This window comes from Mustela lutreola, chromosome 8 (assembly GCF_030435805.1).
Source record: "Mustela lutreola isolate mMusLut2 chromosome 8, mMusLut2.pri, whole genome shotgun sequence".
NCBI classification, from domain to species: domain Eukaryota; kingdom Metazoa; phylum Chordata; class Mammalia; order Carnivora; family Mustelidae; genus Mustela; species Mustela lutreola.
In genome coordinates, this window is record NC_081297.1 from 95,065,221 (window position 1) to 95,083,177 (window position 17,957).

The following is a 17,957-nucleotide window of genomic DNA, read 5'->3' on the forward strand; positions in this document are numbered from 1 at the left end:
GAATTATTCTCCCACTAATAGTCCCTTGATTTTTTGGTTCTCTTAAACCACTGGTGTAGACATTAAATCTCTGTCAACCAGAGGTGTATCTGACATCCTTAAGAGAGGGTCCTAGCATTAAGAGAGGGTCCCAGCAGCCTATCAGAACAGTCTTGCTCCATCTTCAAGAGGCCACCCTTCCCTCTTATCCCGCCAACTTGGTGCCCTCCCAGGAGCAGTGATGGGGAAGAGATTTCACTCACAAAAGGTTCCAAAATAGTTCCCTATAATGCATTAATTAAATAGTTCAATGCCATTTTGTATCCAAGGTTGAAATTTTCATTTTCCTATCACCTGTTTTTATCATGCTTGTCCGTGTTGTTGGCAGAGGAAATCAGAGGATCATATGACAAAACTACGTGATTCCAATATTAATATGCACAACAAAACCCCAATGACAAAATGCCAATAATGTTGAAGGGAAAAGATTTGTTAACATTAACTTCTTCTCTTCCTTTGATCAAATGGTTAGAGAGAAAATAAGGTCCAAGGAATGAAATCCAAATCATGAGACATGAAAGTTCAAAGAAAGTAAGGTTCAAAATAAAATTATCTTGTTTTTGTGGGTTAAAATTCAAAAAAATTAAGGTCCAAAATTCATCTTCCCCAATTTTTTATTCCGCTCTGTCTCAGTTGAAGGGGATTTCAATGTCAGGGTTGAGTCAAGGATCTTTAGTAACTACAGCTTAAGCCAGATCTCACTGGAATGGCAGCAGCTCCTACAAGACCCCTAAATTAGAAAACAACAGTTACACCAGCAAGTCTGTAATGTACTCTTTCCTAGAGTCTACAGATTTAGTAGAAGATGCAAATTGATCATATAGCACCAGCTCTACACATACCATAGCCAGAAAAGACAATTTTTTCACAAGTATCTCAAGCAAAATAGCCAGCATCAGCATTTTGGGTTGCCAAAGACTATCACAAAGATAGCAGCCTCACCAAGAAGCCAGTTGATTGAGACCAAGAATCCAGAACATGTGCACTGTGAATTAAAACCCAGTTAGGAGAAATCTACTAGCTACAGGTTAATTTCTGCACAATGGCACCTTGCACTTACCAGAACCAGGACGCCCCACCTCTGGGAAGGCACTTGGGGTGGGGGGGTGCCTTCTTGCAAAGGCAGAAATGTGCAGTAGAAACACCTTCAGTCATTCGACCTTATTGGTGGAGCTGTTCTTTCCCACCCAGCTGGTCAGAACCCTTTCATTTCCATGGCCATTTTGACCTTTAGGTGCCTGCGCCATAGCGTTGCAGTGAAGATGAATTCCGTCCAGTAACAGAGCTCCCACAATAACCAGGAAGCGTTTTTCTTCTTGTGCTTCAGGGGCTTTTTCCACCACCCCTTTCTAGTGGAATTGCTTAGGCCTAAGAAAATCATCACCTGGGGAGGATTTCTCCATCATATTTAAATAACTGGCATCTAGCAACTTGAGGACAAGTAGAGGGAGGGATTCTTGAGCCACATCAATGCAAACTTAGTCCATCCACTTTTGCTCTTGAAGATAGTTCAAAGCAACATAAAAAAGGAATTAAAATTGGGACTGTTTGTTCACATTACCCTCCCAGACCTAGTACTAGCACATTGAAAACTCGTCTCTCACCCATGCTCTCTGGTCCAAAGAGAACCCAGCTGCCCCCACTGTTTAAAAAGAGCAAATACTTTTCTACTCCTTTAATATCTAAAAGGGCAGTATATGAAAAGACTTTCTCTCTCCCTATAATTGAATCCTTGCCTCGGCTTGAACTGCTTATTAAGGTCTCTTCAGCTTGCTGGCCTCTGCTAAGTCCTTCTCTATGGCCTCTGTGCCCTTGCCAAGGCCCTCTTAGAGATTCAGAGTGGCTTTTCCAAGGCCTTTTTTCCCAGGCCCGCACTGTTCAGAGCCAAGTGCACCACCATGAAAACCCACCTGGCTCAATACAAGCCTATACACACTGCCAAGATCGAAATGTCCTGCATGCACACTAAGGAGCAAGACCGCAGGGCCAAGGCCAAACCCTTGCCACTCCAGAGGCCTCCGTCACTCCCCGGGTATTCACGGGGTTCTCCCTAATTGTGCACCTTATTTCTTACACGTCCACTTTCTGGCCAGCATACGACAGGCTGGAACACTGAAGCAGAACCCAATAAATAGCACCCTGTCTCCTTTTCTGAGTTTAAAACAAATGAAGAATTAAGATAAAGGAGTGGACGAAGGAGGCCCAAGTATTACTTAGTTCCTGATAAAGCTGGGTTGAGTCAGAAGAGCTTCCCGACACCCAGCTGGAGTGAGAGCCAGCAGGTCTCGTCCAAAGGGGACTTGCCTCCTTGTGGGTGGGGGCGTCAGGCTGCCCTGAGAGCAGACCTCATGCTCCCTCGATTCCAAGAAGGAGAATGGATGCAAATGAACTGGGCATGCCCGCTTTATTTTCCCCAAATCTGCCAATTAAATCATGCCCTTTTTCAGTTCAGCACTGAGTTTAAGAAAGGGCAGAGAAAAGTCTAAAACAACTACCTTCACTTGGAAGGGCAATTTCTACTTTTTTTTTTAAACTAATAAAAATACTATATGTATTATTGAGTAATTACACAACTTGTTTTTTTAAACCAAAATGGTCGAAGCTCCCACCAGGTAGGACTGTGTGCTAGGGTTATAATCTAGATTTTTTTTTTAAGATTTATTTATTTATTTTGGGGGGAAGGGCAGAGGGAGAGAGAAAAACCAAGCAGACTTCTTGCTTATCGGGGAGCCCAATGTTGGGCTCGATCCCACAATCCTGAGATCAGACCTGAGCTGAAACCAAGAGTTGGACACTTAACTGACTGGGCCACCCAGGCACCCCATAATCTGGAATTCTAAAGAAAAATTTCTGGGGTATTATCAATTAGCTTTAGGGAATGTTTCCCCAGTAGTTTTTCAAGTTTTTGTGAAAACACATCAGTTCATACATTTATTAGCTTTGCACTTAAAAACATGATTCATTGGGACATCTGGGTGACTCAGTTGGTTAAACGTTCAACTCTTGATTTCGGCTCAGGTCGTGATCTCAGGGTCACAAGATGGAACCCCAAGTCAGGCTCAGTACTAGGCATGGAGCCTGCTTATGATTCTCTCATTCTCTCTCTCCCTCTCTCTTAAAAAAAAAAAATATATATATATATATAACAAAAACAAAAGACGATACAATTTGGAGCAAGATATACATAAAAGCTTTTCTCAGTTTCAGGGACAAATGCTTCCAACCTTCTCAGATTCCCTCCACTTCCTCTTCCAGTCTTTCAGGCAGTCATGCAAGTCACCCCACTTCCAGACTGCAGTGAAACAGCCAAGCCGCAAGGTGTGAACTTGATTTTCTGAGGGGGGTCATAGAGTGGCCAGACCACACCCCCAGGGAGTTCAGGGGGTTTAGCTCCCTGTAGGGGGAAACCTTGGCCAAAGGAAATGGAGACAGGAGGGGGCAGGCAGGTAAATGCCCTCATGTCTCTCTTTCTTGGACTGCTCTGAGGCGTAGCTTCTTCCTGCAGGCTTTCTGAAGAATCCCCGAGGCCTGAGCAAATGCCACTGGGAGGCCTTCCCTTGCCTCACTCTTCCCACGTAAAACTATTTGGGCTGTTTGGGGTCATCCTGCCCTTGCCTTAAGGCCAACCTCAGCACTTATTGCCTCCAAGCTCCCACACAGCCAGCTTCTTAGGGAGGCAAAGACAACAATACCCGTACAGGTCATACAGGAAACCTTCCTTTTAAATACGCATCAAGTTCCTCTTTCCTCAAAAGCCCTCCAGCCTATAGCTCACCCATTTCTTCTGCCTCTTCAACCTTCTCGTGAACTTTTCTTTCAAGGTTCACCCTCAGCCTGGGGTGGGGAGAGCAATTTGGTCTTCTCTCAGCATTTTCATCCTCTTTCCTGCCGGGCACTCTGCTTAATTCAACAAGCCCTCTAGAGTGAGCCGAGCACACAAAGCATTCAGCCTTCCTGCAGACAAGAGGGGAGGCATGGTGGCTACATCATTATGATACATTTTTTCCCTCTGGCACACAGGCAGAAAACAAAATTCCAAGCAGGCAAGAAGGAGAGGGAAGAAGAACTTAGGTCAGGGTGAAGTGAATGTGGGGTCTAGGCAGGCACAAGTTTGTAGGGTTATCTGGCGGTGGAAAAGCAGATCAGGAGCATGGATTTCCAGGCGGGGACAGACACCACATGAAACTGGGTTTACAATGAGGTCAAGTCACCCGTGCGAGGGGAAGCTGGGAGCTAGGAACGTGTTTTCAAGAACACTGGCGTAAGCAAGAGGAGTGCAGTTTATTTTGATTTTTTAAGATTTTATTTACTGGAGCACCTGGGTAGCTCAGTCAATTAAGCACCTGCCTTCACCTGGGTCCTGGGATTGATCCCCACTGTCAGGCTCCCTGCTCGGTCAGGAGCCTGTTTCTCCCCCTGCTTGTGCTCTTTCTCCCACACTCTCTCTCTTTCAAATAAATAAAATATTTAAAAAGAGAGAGAGAGAGAGCGAGCATGAGCAGGGGGAAGGGCAGAGGGAAAGAGAGTAGCAGGCTCCCCGCTGAGCACAAAGCCCAGCTCAGACTTGATACATAAATATATATTATATATGTAATATATATGTTACTCATAAAAAAGAATGAAACCTTGCCATTTGAAACAACATGGGTGGATCTAGAGAGTATGACTCTAAGTGAAATAAGTCAGTCAAAGAGAGACAAATATTCGTATGTGGAGTTTAAGAAACAAATAATGAAAAAAAAAAAAGTCTAACCAAAAAACAGACTCTTAACTATAGAGAACTGGTGTTTACCACAGGGGAGGTGGATGGGGCAATGAGTGAAATACACGAAGGGAATTCAGGATACACTTATTGTGATGAGCACTGAGTTATGTGTAGAATTATTGAATCGCTGTATTTTACACTTGAAACTAAGTAACACTGTATGTTAACACTGAAATTAAAATAAAAATTTTTAAAGATAAAACACAATTTTAAAAATTATATCAAATAATAAATGACATAAAAATAACTTCGTAATAGTAAAAATTTAATGGCAAGACAGAAGAACCTTTTTTTTAACCAAATCCATGTTGACTACTTTTTTTAGACAGCTTAGCTAAAAAAATATAATAAGTATCAGAAAGGCAGAAAACCTATACATCCTATATTTTTACCTTGTAATGTGATACATAACAAAAGCAGCCTCTAAAATTGCTCAACTGCATGAAATTTTTAAAATTATCCCCCTTAATGTCTGTGTCATGCAGAAAATTTGGATTATACTAATAAAGTATTACTTAAAGGATATATATGGGGCACCTGTGTCATCCAAATGGTTAAGCGACTGACTCTTGGTTTCAGCTCAGCTCGTGATCTCCGGGCTGTGGGATCAAGCCCCATGTTGGGCTGTGCACTCAGCACAGTCTGCTTGTCCTCTCCCTCTGCCTCTGCCCCTCCCCCTGCTTGCTTGCTTTCTCTCTCTCTCAAATAATAAATATAATCATTTTTTTAAAAGATTTATTTATTTATTTGACAGACAGAGATCACAAGTAGGCAGAGAGGCAGGCAGAGAGAGAGGAGGAAGCAGGCTCCCCGCTGAGCAGAAAGCCCAATGCGGGGCTCAATCCCAGGACTCTGGGATCATGACCTGAGCCGAAAGCAGAGGCTTTAACCCACTGAGCCACCCAGGCACCCTAAATATAATCATTTTTAAAAGTGTATGTGTATATATATATATATGTATATATATATGTATATATACACACACACACAAACACACACATATATATAAATTCATATAGAGAATTTTAAAAGAATCTTTTGTCCATTTTTAACCGGGTGGTTTTCTCATTGATAAATCTTAAAAATTCTTACATGTTCTGTATACAAGTCACATACAAGATATGTGATTCAAAACTATTTCTCCTAGACTATGGTTTGTCTTTTCATTCTCTTAATGGTCATTTCACACAATAAAGGTTGTTAATTTTGATGAAGTCCAATTAACAATTTTTTTCTTTCATGAATCGTGCTTTCAGTGTCATATCTAAGAAATCTTTCCCTCATCCAAGTTCACAGACATCGTCTTCTACATTTTCTTCTAGAAGCTTTAGTTTTTTTTAAGATTTTATTTATTTATTTGACAGACAGAAATCACAAGTAGGCAGAGAAGCAGGCAGAGAGAGGAGGAAGCAGGCTCCCTGCTGAGCAGAGAGCCTGATGTGGGGCTCAGTCCCAGGACCCTGGGGATCATGACCCCAGCCGAAGGCAGAGGCTTTAACCCTCTGAGTCACCCAGGCGCCCCTTCTAGAAGCTTTATAGTTTTACATTCTACAGTTAGGTCTATGATCCATTACGAGGCTTTTGCATATCCATTTTTGCCTAAGGTGAAAAGTATAGGTCAAGATTCTTTATCTTTTTTTCTTTCCTCTTTTTTTTTCTTTTTTCTCTTCTCTTCTTGTCTGTGTGTGTGTGTGCGTGCATGTGTATAGTTGTTAACAAATGGTGTCAACACCATTTACTGAAAAATTTATCCTTCCTACAATGAATTGGTTTTGTGCTTTTATTAAAAATCGGTTGACAATAAATGGGTGTGTCTATTTCTGGACGCTGTATTCTGTTCCATTGATCTTGATGTCTATCCTTTCAATAAATATCACCACTCTCTTGACTACTGTAGCTTTCATGAATAGATAAATCTATTTTTTTTTTCCTTAAGGATTTTATTTACTTGGCAGAGAGGTAGAGAGAGCACAAGCCAGGAGGGGAGAGGCAGAAGGAGAAGCAGACTCCCCGCTGAGCAGGGACTCCAGGGACTCCAAGGCAGGGCTTCATCCCAGGACCCAGGATCACGACCTGAGCCAAAGAGAGACACTTAACCAATGAAGCCACCCAGGCGCCTCTCTTTTTTTTTTTTTTTTTTTTTTTTTTTTAGATTTTATATATGGAGGCATCTTGGTGGCTCAGTGGGTTAAAGCCTCTGCCTTTGGCTCAGATCATGATCTCAGAGTCCTGGGATCGAGCCCCGCATAGGGCTCTCTGCTCAGCTGGGAGCCTGCTTCCCATTCTCTCTCTGCCTGTCACTCTGCCTACTTGTGATCTCTATGTCAAATAAATAAAAAATAAAATCTTTAAAAAAAAAGAAAGATTTCATATATGTATTTGACAGAGAGAGATACAGCAAGAGAGAACACAAGCAGGGGTAGTAGGAAAGGGAGAAGCCAGCTTCCCACTGAGCAGAGAACCCGAAACAGGGCTCAATCTCAGGACTCCACAATCACGGTCCAAACCAAAGGCAGTTTAGTGACCGAGCCACCCAGGCGCACCCCCTCCCCAGCTACTTTTTTTTTTTTTTTTTTTTGGAATCTCTACACTCCATGTGAGTTGTGAACTCCCAGCTCCAAGATCAAGCGTCCCTTGATCTACCGACTGAGCCAGCCACGTCCCGGTACCTCTATTTTTTTAATCCAAAAAGTTCCATCACTCATATGTGTCATTTTGAGCAAGTTATATAACCTCTCTCAACTTCGATTTTCTCAGCTCTGAAAAGAGGATATTAGTAGGACCTGTGTGAGAGAGCGATTACAAGGACTAACAAGCCAAGGCACAGTAGCAGACGTTGCTTATCTTGGTTCCAGCACTCCTCCTCTCTTCCCAGATTAGCATCTCCTTCTTTGGGGGAAAAGCTCTTCTTCCTCACTTCAAGCACAGGGTCCTGTTAGAGTTTTCAATCATACTACCATGTCCCCACCCTGGCCTCAGGGACTGTTGGTCAAGGGATGGACACAGGAGCCAAGCACAGCTAATTAAGAGACTTTCTCCCCTCCGCACTACGAAAGACTGAATTACTGGCCCTAACCTTTGCTCCTCCGTCTATCCACACACTTCACCTGTAATTTACAGGTTTTATCACTCAGGAATAAGTCTGTTTCCTTGAATTTTAGCTTTGGAGTTGGCCACGTGACTTGCTTTGGCAACTAGAATGAGCAGAAGAGACAAGAGTATGGGTTTTATCTAGAATTTAAAAGGTCGTAAGCTCCTTCTTTTTTTCTTTTTTTTTTTTTCCCGGTGAAAAGAGGGTGTTTAATATTTCTGTGCTGGTCAAACAGAACACAGGTGTGGAGTACATGGGGAGGGGGCGGAGGGCCCCCTGCCTCTCAGGAGGGGTGGCTTGTGAAGGGGTGTATGTTGGGGGGGTTCTTGGGAAATAGTCCAAGGGGTCTTCTCAGCAAAGGGGCCTGGTCTGGGGTATCATAAGCATCCAACACACCCAGTCCTTGGCCCAAGTTGGGGTCCCCCATAGGGGGTCTGTGGAGTCTCACTTTTTTTTTTCCCAGCTCCTCTGCTGGAATCCACACTCCCAGCGTGATGGGGGACTTGGTCCTTGCGAGGGGTCTGGAGAGCCCCCAGGAAGAAGCCCAGGGTGGGCACTAGGGCTTGAGGTCCCCTGCCTGAGGACAGGGGAACCCCTTGGGGTGCTGAGGGCAGTGCACCTCCTTCCTTCCGCCCTCTTGCCTTCCTCCAGGCTGGCCAAGGGTAGAGTGGGGGTGAGCAGGGCCCCCAGCCTCTCCTGAGTCCCAGGGTCCTCGGGGTGGGATGGAGGAAGGGTGGAGAGAGGGTCTGGGCCACCAACAGACACTGTAAACTTTGGTTTAAAACAATAACTTAAGTGAAGGGAGGGCTTCCAGCCTGGGGCCAAGGTCGAGGAGCAAGGAGAAATAGGGGGTGCAGGAGGCGACAAAGGAAAAAGCCAACAAAAAGTTTTGGTTTTTGCTTCCGGCATAAGAAAGGTCTTTGAGGGGCGCCTGGGTGGCTCAGTGGGTTAAGCCGCTGCCTTCGGGTCAGGTCATGATCTCAGGGTCCTGGGATCGAGTCCCATGTTGGGCTCTCTGCTCAGCAAGGAGCCTGCTTCTCTCTCTCTCTGCCTGCCTCTCTGTCTACTTGTGATCTCTCTGTCAAATAAATAAATAAATCTTTAAAAAAAAAAGAAAAAGAAAAAAGAAAGGTCTTTGGTCATCGGTTTATCTGGGGGGGAGTGGGGGGGTTAGGGAGGGGTGTGGAGGGAGGGTGAGGAAGGACTACAATGGGGGACCTGTAGACTGGGGGTGACCCATCGGGGTCACAGCAGCCACCTGCCCCTCAAGCCTAGTTTCAGCCCGGCCTCTCCTAGGACAGAGGCAGGATGCTTCTGGTGGCTCTGGCAGCCCCTCTGAGCCCAACTCCAGCCTCAAGGGCCGCGTAGCTCCTTTTGGCAGCTCCCCCTCCGTTAGTATACCCAGCACAGACCCTGTCAGTAGGCCAGTGCTGGGCCTCTTCCTCTGTTGCGGGGGGATGGCGGAAGCTGAGGAGCACCCCCTGAAGGGGGTAGAGGCAAGGAAAAGGTTTTCACTTGAATGAAGATGGAGTTTTTTTTTTTTTTTTTTTAAGATTTTATTTATTTATTTGACAGAGAGAGATCACAAGTAGGCAGAGAGGCAGACAGAGAGAGAGAGGAGGAAGCAGGCTCCCTGCTGAGCAGAGAGCCCGATGCGGGGCTCGATCCCAGGACCCTGAGATCATGACCTGAGCCGAAGGCAGCGGCTTAACCCACTGAGCCACCCAGGCGCCCTGAAGATGGAGTTTTGATTAAACATCAAACTGGACAATTTCAGTTACTAAATTGCCACTCCAAGTGAGGATTTTTTATTCTACGAGCCTCAGCCAGAGACAAGTGAAGGTTCTGCCCACGAAACAGGCCTTACGGGGCCGGCGTGCCACCGCACGACAGTGCATTCTGATTTTACCCATCTTCGCGTCATGCTTGTTCGAATATTTTTAAATCATTTTATCTTCTTGTATCTCCTATCCTATCATCTCTATTTTGTCTAACCTTAATCCTTCTCAACAGCTTTCTCTTGACTTATTGACATGCTTTTTGTTCTTTCTTTTCTTTTGAAATGTTTCTTCTGATCCATTTTCCTACTGGCAAATCTCGGTAATGGGGAATATTAGAACTGAAAACAGCATTCCTTTGCCCTTTCTGGGCAGTATTGTGCTGGGTCCTCCGAGAGGCGGGCACCAAGATGGAATTAGACACGCAAGAAGTTTACTAAGGGGGACGCCTGGGTGGCTCAGTTAAGCTTCTGCCTTCAGCTCAGGTCCTGATCCCAGGGTCCTGGAATCAAGCCCCACGTTGCAGAGAGCCTGTTTCCCCCAAAAGGGAAGAAAAAAAAGAAATTTACTAGGGTAAACATCTGTAGAGGAAGTGAGGAGGAGCCAAGAGAAGTTGTGGAAGCTGTCAAACCATGATGTATCTCTGACTGTGAAGGAAGGGGAGCGGGAAGGAAGAAAGGCTGAGTGAAAGTGTGTTGGGTCACAGTGGGGTTCTCAAAACAGTTTAGCAAGGCCACATGGGAGTCCTCAAGCCAGTCACCTGAAACCCACGCCTGACTCTGTCCTGAGACCATGTTTTCCAAGGCTGCCTCCATCCAGTAACAGAACACAAAAGTGATACTGAAGAGCCCTGAGACTCCTCTGACTGTTCCTTCCACATGACTACATCCATCTCAGCTTCGCCTATCTTAGATCTGTCCCTTCTCACACTTCCCTTCTGTGCATCCTTTCAAACCCAGAGTAAAATGGACCAGGAGCTTCTTTACTTATGGGGAAGGCTCTGTTTTAGGCACTTACTAGGAAATAGATCAAAGCACAAGAGAAAAGAGACAGAGGAAACCACCTAAGTGTGATCCTGGTCTAGCTAAAAGGAGCTGGTGTGACTCTTCAAATCCAGCATTATTTACCAGAACAGGTAATTCAAATAACGTAAGGTAATTTTATTGTGGCGCCTACTCTCTAAATATTTTCCATTTAGTGGCAGAAGGCAACTGGTAGTCAACTCAGGGTTCAGTTTCACTCCTGTCCAAGTCCACACAGAGAACTGATTTTAATAAGAGTTCTACTGATCCCCCAGAATTCTATACCATGAAGTAAAAAGAAAGTAATCTTTGCCTACAAAAAGCAGATTGTAGCAGATGATTACCATACCCATGGGGCAATGTCAGGAATAGACCCACCGAATGTCTAATTCCATGAGCCATGCATCCATGCATTACTAACACAGACTCCAAATCATAATTCCCCGAGCTTAGCAAGACCAGACTAGACATCATATGTCCTCATCTTGTTCCTCCACGCCTCGGTGCCTTTGTAGAGTCTGTTCAGCCAAACGAATCACTCTTCTACTCTCGTTTGTTGGGTTTGGGCCCAGCAAATTCCTATTTATCCTTCAATAGTTAACATAACATCTGCTCCACAAAAGCCTTCCCAGAATTTCCCTCTCCCACGTGTACACTCACAGAAGGTTTTTCAAACCTACCTCATTGTTAATACATAATTCATTGTACTGTGATCACACACACACACACACCTTTTGAGTTTCTTAGGGGTTTAAGAGCAGGGATGATTTTTTTTATACCTAATGTTTAGCATACAGTAGGTGCTCAATACATTTTTATTGGAAAAAAGGAGGGAAGGAAAAAAGAAAATTGATATACAAAAAAAAAAAAAAAAAAGAAAGAAAGAAAGAAAGAAAGGAAAACTGATACAGAACTCCCTGTCAGATAGATATTTTCCTGAACTTTGTGCAAAGGAGCAGCGTCAAAGCTACATAGGTCACTCTCCCTCATTCCAGGTGCGAGAGCCACAATTCATACAGTTATGTTAGCTATCATGATGATTCAGTCAGCTAACCAGAGAAGAAATCGTGCCCAGCACTAATGCAGTTATATCATATCAACATGGCCTTGTTCTCATTTGAGTAATTAGGAAATATTGTGCTTAGAAATGAGACACTGGTCCTACAAAGCAGGTCTGAGATGCCAGGCCTGAGGAAAATATACCTATTATTCCAAGCATGGGCCATGTGACATCGGATTATCCAGTGTTCCAACATGCCCTTGGCTTTGAATTGTCCTCATGTTCCTGAAGTAAAGAATAATGTGTAGTCAATGTTCACTTCACACAGAACAGAACGACTAAGGAAACCGAATGCATGTTCCAACTGCTAAAACTGAATGGAAGAAAGCATTTATATGAAAAGACCATGCAAATTGGAGAGAGTGGGGAGTGATGGGAATGGATGCTAAGGAACATCACAGGTAGGGAGAGGATGTATTCTGAAAAAAAACTTTTCAAAAATACAAGTGTATTGAAAAATGCACTTTTCAAATACATGAGGCACTGACCCATGTTTGGATAAATCAGCTTTCTCCAAGTGGGCCTAATATTGAATTGCACTCTTATTAATAATAGCTGACATTTTGTAACACTTGCTTTAGCCACCATCTTCCCACATTATAATAATGTATTTATAAAGCACTTTCAAATATATTATTTCAGTGGCTCCTGACAACAGCCTTGTGGGGAGGTTATTAGTTTCCCTCATAAGCTAGGCGTCCTACACGAAGACATGACTTTACCTACAAGTCTGCCATGGCCTGGTTCACTGAGATATTGCCATGGCCCGCTGAGGAAGACTGCCTTAGATTTATATTTTTTCTTTTTTTTTTTTTTTTTTATTAACATATAATGTATTATGTGTTTCAGGGGTACAGGTTTGTGATTCATCAGTCTTACACAATTCACAGCACTCACCATAGCACACACCCTCCCCACTGTCCATCACCCAGCCACCCCGTGTCTCCCACCCCCCTCCCCTCTAGCAACCCTCAGTTGGTTTCCTGAGATTAAGAGTCTCTTGTGGTTTGTCTCCTTCTCTGGTTTCATCTTGTTTCATTTTCCCTTTTCTTTCCCTATAATCCTCTGTCTTGTTTCTCAAATTCCTCATATCAATGAGATCATATAATTGTCTTTCTCTGATTGACTTATTTCACTCAACATAATACCCTCTAGTTCCATCTACATTGTTGCAAACAGGACTGCCTTAGATTTCAAGTAACCCACTCTGTCTCTGCCCACCCACCCCACTGCTCCTCTAGCTGTGGGTGTAGTCCCACCCAAGAAGCAACTGGTGTCTCCAGGGCCTGCCAGGTTGAAAAGAAGACCTAAGCCTGAACTCGTCTCTCAAAATTACCTTCAAAATAGCACCTGAAACCCAGATAAATGAGAAAAATGTCCTGAGGAACTCTTCAGGCACACAAAAGAAATGACTTCTTTAGTGAGACCCCCTCACTAAATAAACAAATAAGCCGGGTAGGGGGATGGGTGAGCCAGGTGGTGGGTATTAAGGAGGGCACGTATTCAATGGAGCACTGGGTGTGGTGCATAAACAATGAATCTTGGAATGCTGAAAAAATAAAATTAAATTAAAAAAAAATTAGCAAACATCACTTGGCTCTTACCTTGCTACACCTCCCCAAAAGCAAGCCGGGTCCCCCCTTCCCAGGCCAATGAAGTAGGAGGTAGGAGAGCTAACATGAACAAGTTTGGCAAAGAGAGGACTGGGTTTTCTTCCCTAACCTACAAGGCGGCCTTGGAAACACCAGATTCTCTATGCAACTAAAAAGCAAAAGGAAGTTCTGAGACAAGCTCGTATTTTTAAAAAACTCCTTCCTTTAGGCTCTCCAAGCTTATGGGAACATAAAATGGTCTTCTCCCTTAAGAAGGGGTTTCCAGACCTTAAAGTGTCCCATGCTGGTTGTAGCCTGCCACAGAAAGTTATCTACTAATCATAGCTCAGTAGCATCCTCTGTTTGTCTTCTTCCTAAAGAAATTTTGCTAAGCGATACTCTTCTTTCCATCTTGCCCCTGGAGACACAGAGAGGAAGGTACAAGAAGTACTGAGATTTTCCTGCAGTCATTCCAAAGCTTAGCAGGCACATTGTTTTTGTTCTTAATGAAACAATTATTAAAGATTAGGGGGTATCATTTTTCCATAAATGGCAAGATATTGCTGGCCAGAAATATTTAATCACCAGACAGTCTTCCAATCTGGCAAAAACTAAAAGAGAATGATTTGGAATCGAGTGTCACCCTGAGCCAGTTGGCCCTGTTCTCGTTGAGATTATTTACAAGAATAACAGAACGCCCTCTAAACCCACGCGAAGAGTCAGCGAGACCTAAATTTGGGCCCTGGTTCAGCAGCTTAATGTGACTGAACAATAGCTCCAAGGTTCAGTTTCCTCGTCGAGACAGCTGTTGCTCAGAATTTTTCATCAGGATTAAAAGAAATAATGTAGATATGTGACTCGGCACACAGTGCTCCAGGAATGTTGGTTCATGTTATTATCTCTTTAACTGTAAGGAGAGAACATCTGCTTATCAGACTGCTGGGGAGTCAACCCAGGCACTTCAGGGAGGTGTAAATCAAAACCCAGTATTTGGAATCATTTTTTTCCTGTTTCTTCCCACTATAAACGAGGGACAGTCATATATGCTATTAAAATTGAGCTGATAAAAAAGTATGGAAGTTTGCAACAGGTAGTCCAGGTACACCTAATGTTCAGTTGCTTGCATTTTTTTGTTTTAAGAGGCTCCACACCCAGCATGGAGACTAGTGCAGGGCTAGAACTCATGACCCTGAGATCAAGACCAGAGCTGAGATCAAAAGTGGGACACTTAACCAACTGAGCCACCCAGGCACCCCCAATGGCTTGCAGTCAAACGTATTTTTTTTCCAAATGAGGTCAAGAGTGGGGAGACATAATTAATGAGCAAAAATTTTCAGGCAATACTGGGCACATCTGCCTTTCTATGCGCAAGGAGAGAAAGGCCGATGCCTTAAGGGACCTTGGTATTTGTAGTAGGCTTCCAATTACCTGTTTGAGCCAGGCTTGGAAGAACTTTGCAATTGTCAACAAATTTTTAAGGAAACAGAGAGACCGAGATATTAGGTTAGCACAGCTAGTTCACAGGAATATTATGCTAGATCACAGCTCCACTCTCATATGTTTTTAGCCTAGTTAAACCTATTTAAACAAGAATGAAATGTCTTCTAATCTAAGAGGTATGAAATTACCCGCCCAACCTCAAGAGGAAAAGTGCACTAGGAAGATGGGAAGCTGAAAGTAAGTTAATAAAGTAGATTTTTTTCCCCTTTTAGAAGTTTTTTAGCACATAAAATGTATCTTTACCCTGCAAGTTACTCCAAGATACATTTTTAAAATATTATTTACAGTTGCTCTCCAGGAGAGGATACATTTCAAATGTATCTTGATTAGATAGTCCCATGTAACAAAAGTTCCTTTCCTTGGAAATGCCTGCAGGAGTTCAGCAAACATAGTAACTTCATTTTTCTGTAACACTGATACGCTTTTCCTGTGCCAGCTTTTGCCTGCTCCTTTTTAAGACACAAAGAATGCCCATCTTCTCAATCTCCCTAGCTTTCAGGCCACCTGACAATAGCACAATGCAAATCACTCAGGAAGTACATATTTAAGTAGCCACTATATAACAGGAGTTTAGCAGAGGTGTCCTGGGGGAAAAGAACCAAAATCAATGACCCCCTGCAAGATGTGTGTATTCTCCTCATTCAAAGCCTCACCTCACTACCGTATCCACCTGCCAGGCCCACTTTATCTCTGTATGGCCCGGAACACCTCCCCACCCTGGCCCCCCAGCCAGGAATCTATCTCTTGCATAGCTACCAATCAGAATCAGTCCCTTGCTCAAAAATCCTCAAGAACTTCTCTCTATCAGTTAAGATTTGCATTTGGCAGCTAGTAACAGAGACCAGAAATAATAGTGGCTTAAACAAGATAAAAGTGTATTTTTCTTTTCTTTAAAGGAATTCTGGAGATAAGCAGTGCTGAGCTGTTAAGGCACCCCCTATAGTTCCTGGATCTTTGTGCTCTACAATGCACCTTCTATCCTCAGAAACAAAGGATGCCTCCTCAGGTTGCATCCACCTTATCCACCTTCCAGGCAGCCAGAAGGGGACAGACTGGCAGATGTCAAACTTTTTTTTCAAATGCCTTCAGGGGCCTAATGCAATGCATCATACTTTCAGGCACTCCTTCAATAACTGCCAGGTCCATGAATGAAGAAGTTCTGTGGTTGGATGATTTGGCATCTACAAAACTAGCAAATGTTAACAGGATACCCAGGGCACCATATTAGAAACTATATAGTATCATCTGAAAGTCAGAAAAGGACGCCCTGCTTTAAAACGGCTATATAATTGGCTTTCCACCATACTTGGCCTTCTCAGAGTTACAGAGATTTACTCTGCTGGGTTAAGGGACTGTGTTTCCAGACGAAGGCACTGTACTATGCTGAGGAATCAAAGAGGGTTAAAAGGGTTAAAATAAGGCAACTTCCGACATACACAAACTGAATGCATACATGAAAAACACTCAAGACGACCTAGCAGCCCAGGAATGCCAATATCAATAGGCATTTCAGAGAAGGGTACGAGGTCTGGGAGCCTTGCTCGGTAAAGGTGTGAGTCAAGGGATTTGTTACCGCACTAACCAGGTGCAAGCAGAAGAGGTAAGTGTGGGGAGGAAAGGAAAGCCACCCAGGGCTGGCTGGTGGATACAGTAATTGGCCCATGGTTGTCTGTGTGCAGTATGAAGGAGTGGAGGCCTTAAAAGAGGGGGTGATGGACAGGCAACCAGGGAGAAAGAGCAGAAAGTAAAAGTATGAACCATCTGTGCACAACGGACATCTGTGCAAGTTCAGCATGGGTGTCCTAAAGGAAGTGTCTCCTCCAGAATCCAGGGCCTCTGGGTTTCCATCCTGCCTCAGCAAGCCATGAGGTGGGTAACTTTAGGCTGCTGACAACCTCTCGGGGCTTCAGTTGTCTCAAAAGAGAGGCTTGGGTTAGATGATTTAAGGTCCTTTGCCAGCCATAAAGTGACCATCACTTGGTACTATTGGCTCCTGTGTTAGCAGATGCAGAAAAGGTTGGTGAAACCTAGGAGAATGAGTGAGAGCAGGCTAGACACAGGGAGACAGGACGTGGAACCATCGTGTGGAAACCAGAACCAGGAGGCCCCTCTGCAGCTCTTCACCACAGCCCCAAGGTGTTTTCTTGGATGGAGACAGCACAGAGCCCAGGGAAAGCCTCTTCTCATATGGGGGCTGGGTGCAGCTTAGTCCAGAGACCCCCCCCCCAAAAAAAAACCTAATAAAATAGCAAGCACACACGTAGCTATTATTTTTATGTAGGCTTTGTTCTAAATTGCTGACCTATTTTTAATTTTTTTTTTCTGGAGAAAGATGGTTTTAAGATTGTAGAGAAAGAGGCAAAGCAGGAAACAGAATTAAGTTATGTAAAGCACTTGGGCCATGGGCACTCCTCCTGGTCCTCATGGTCCTCACTGCAAACAAACCAAAGGGCTCAGGGAGACCCCTTCCCCCTCCTCCCACATAACCATCCTCTGTCTTCTCCAGAGGAGCAGTGGGTCTCCCACTGACGGAGTCCCTCGGGTGTGTAACCCCAATCCTGGGCCCCCGGCTGCCATATTCAGTGGAGGATAGAATACAGATAAGTGGTTAATTCCTCCCTCTCCCTTTCCATCAGCACCATCTCCCGATTTTGAGGGAAGATGTGTTTGATTTTGTTTCCCTGTCAGAGGGGAGGCGGGGAGGCGAAGGGCAGGAAAGAGAAAGAAAACAAAGAGAAGATGTGGGAGCTGTTTCAGGCCTGGGGTTTTCCTGGCGCTGCTGTTTAGAGCTTTGTTTTTGAGAAATATGAAGACTGACACTCTTCCTAGAGACTGGAACAGAAGTAATCGGGACCGAGCTGGGAAGTACAGGTCACTTAGATTTGCTCCCAAAGCCCCTGAACTGATGGCTGAGGAAATGAACAGAGAGCCGTTAAAGTGCCAACACCTGCTCCCACCGGAGGGACAGCTTCTCCTGGAGTCACCGACCAAGGGCAGGGCGTTATCTCAGTTTGGCCAGCAGAGGTCTCTCTTTTCCTATCTTAAGGGTTTGTTTTTTTAAAAACAAAAACAAAAACAAAAAAATAGAACTCTGTGGTTTGCTTGTTTTT

General features: G+C 44.1%; 1 protein-coding gene across 17 annotated transcripts in view; it reads right to left on the bottom strand.

Annotated features, from left to right (window-relative positions):
• Positions 1–17,957, bottom strand: part of APOLD1 (apolipoprotein L domain containing 1) — a 52,212-nt gene that overhangs the window by 25,314 nt on the left and 8,941 nt on the right. For 14 of the 17 annotated variants that reach the window (XM_059186028.1, XM_059186038.1, XM_059186037.1 and 11 more), the window contains exon 2: positions 1,100–1,537. The exons of 2 other annotated variants lie outside the window; for them this stretch is intronic. The gene's annotated coding sequence lies outside the window, so the exon portion shown is untranslated. Of the gene's footprint in view, positions 1–1,099; positions 1,538–3,814; positions 3,927–17,957 lie in introns of those variants that run through there. One more of the 17 variants, XM_059186021.1, reaches the window with a different exon arrangement.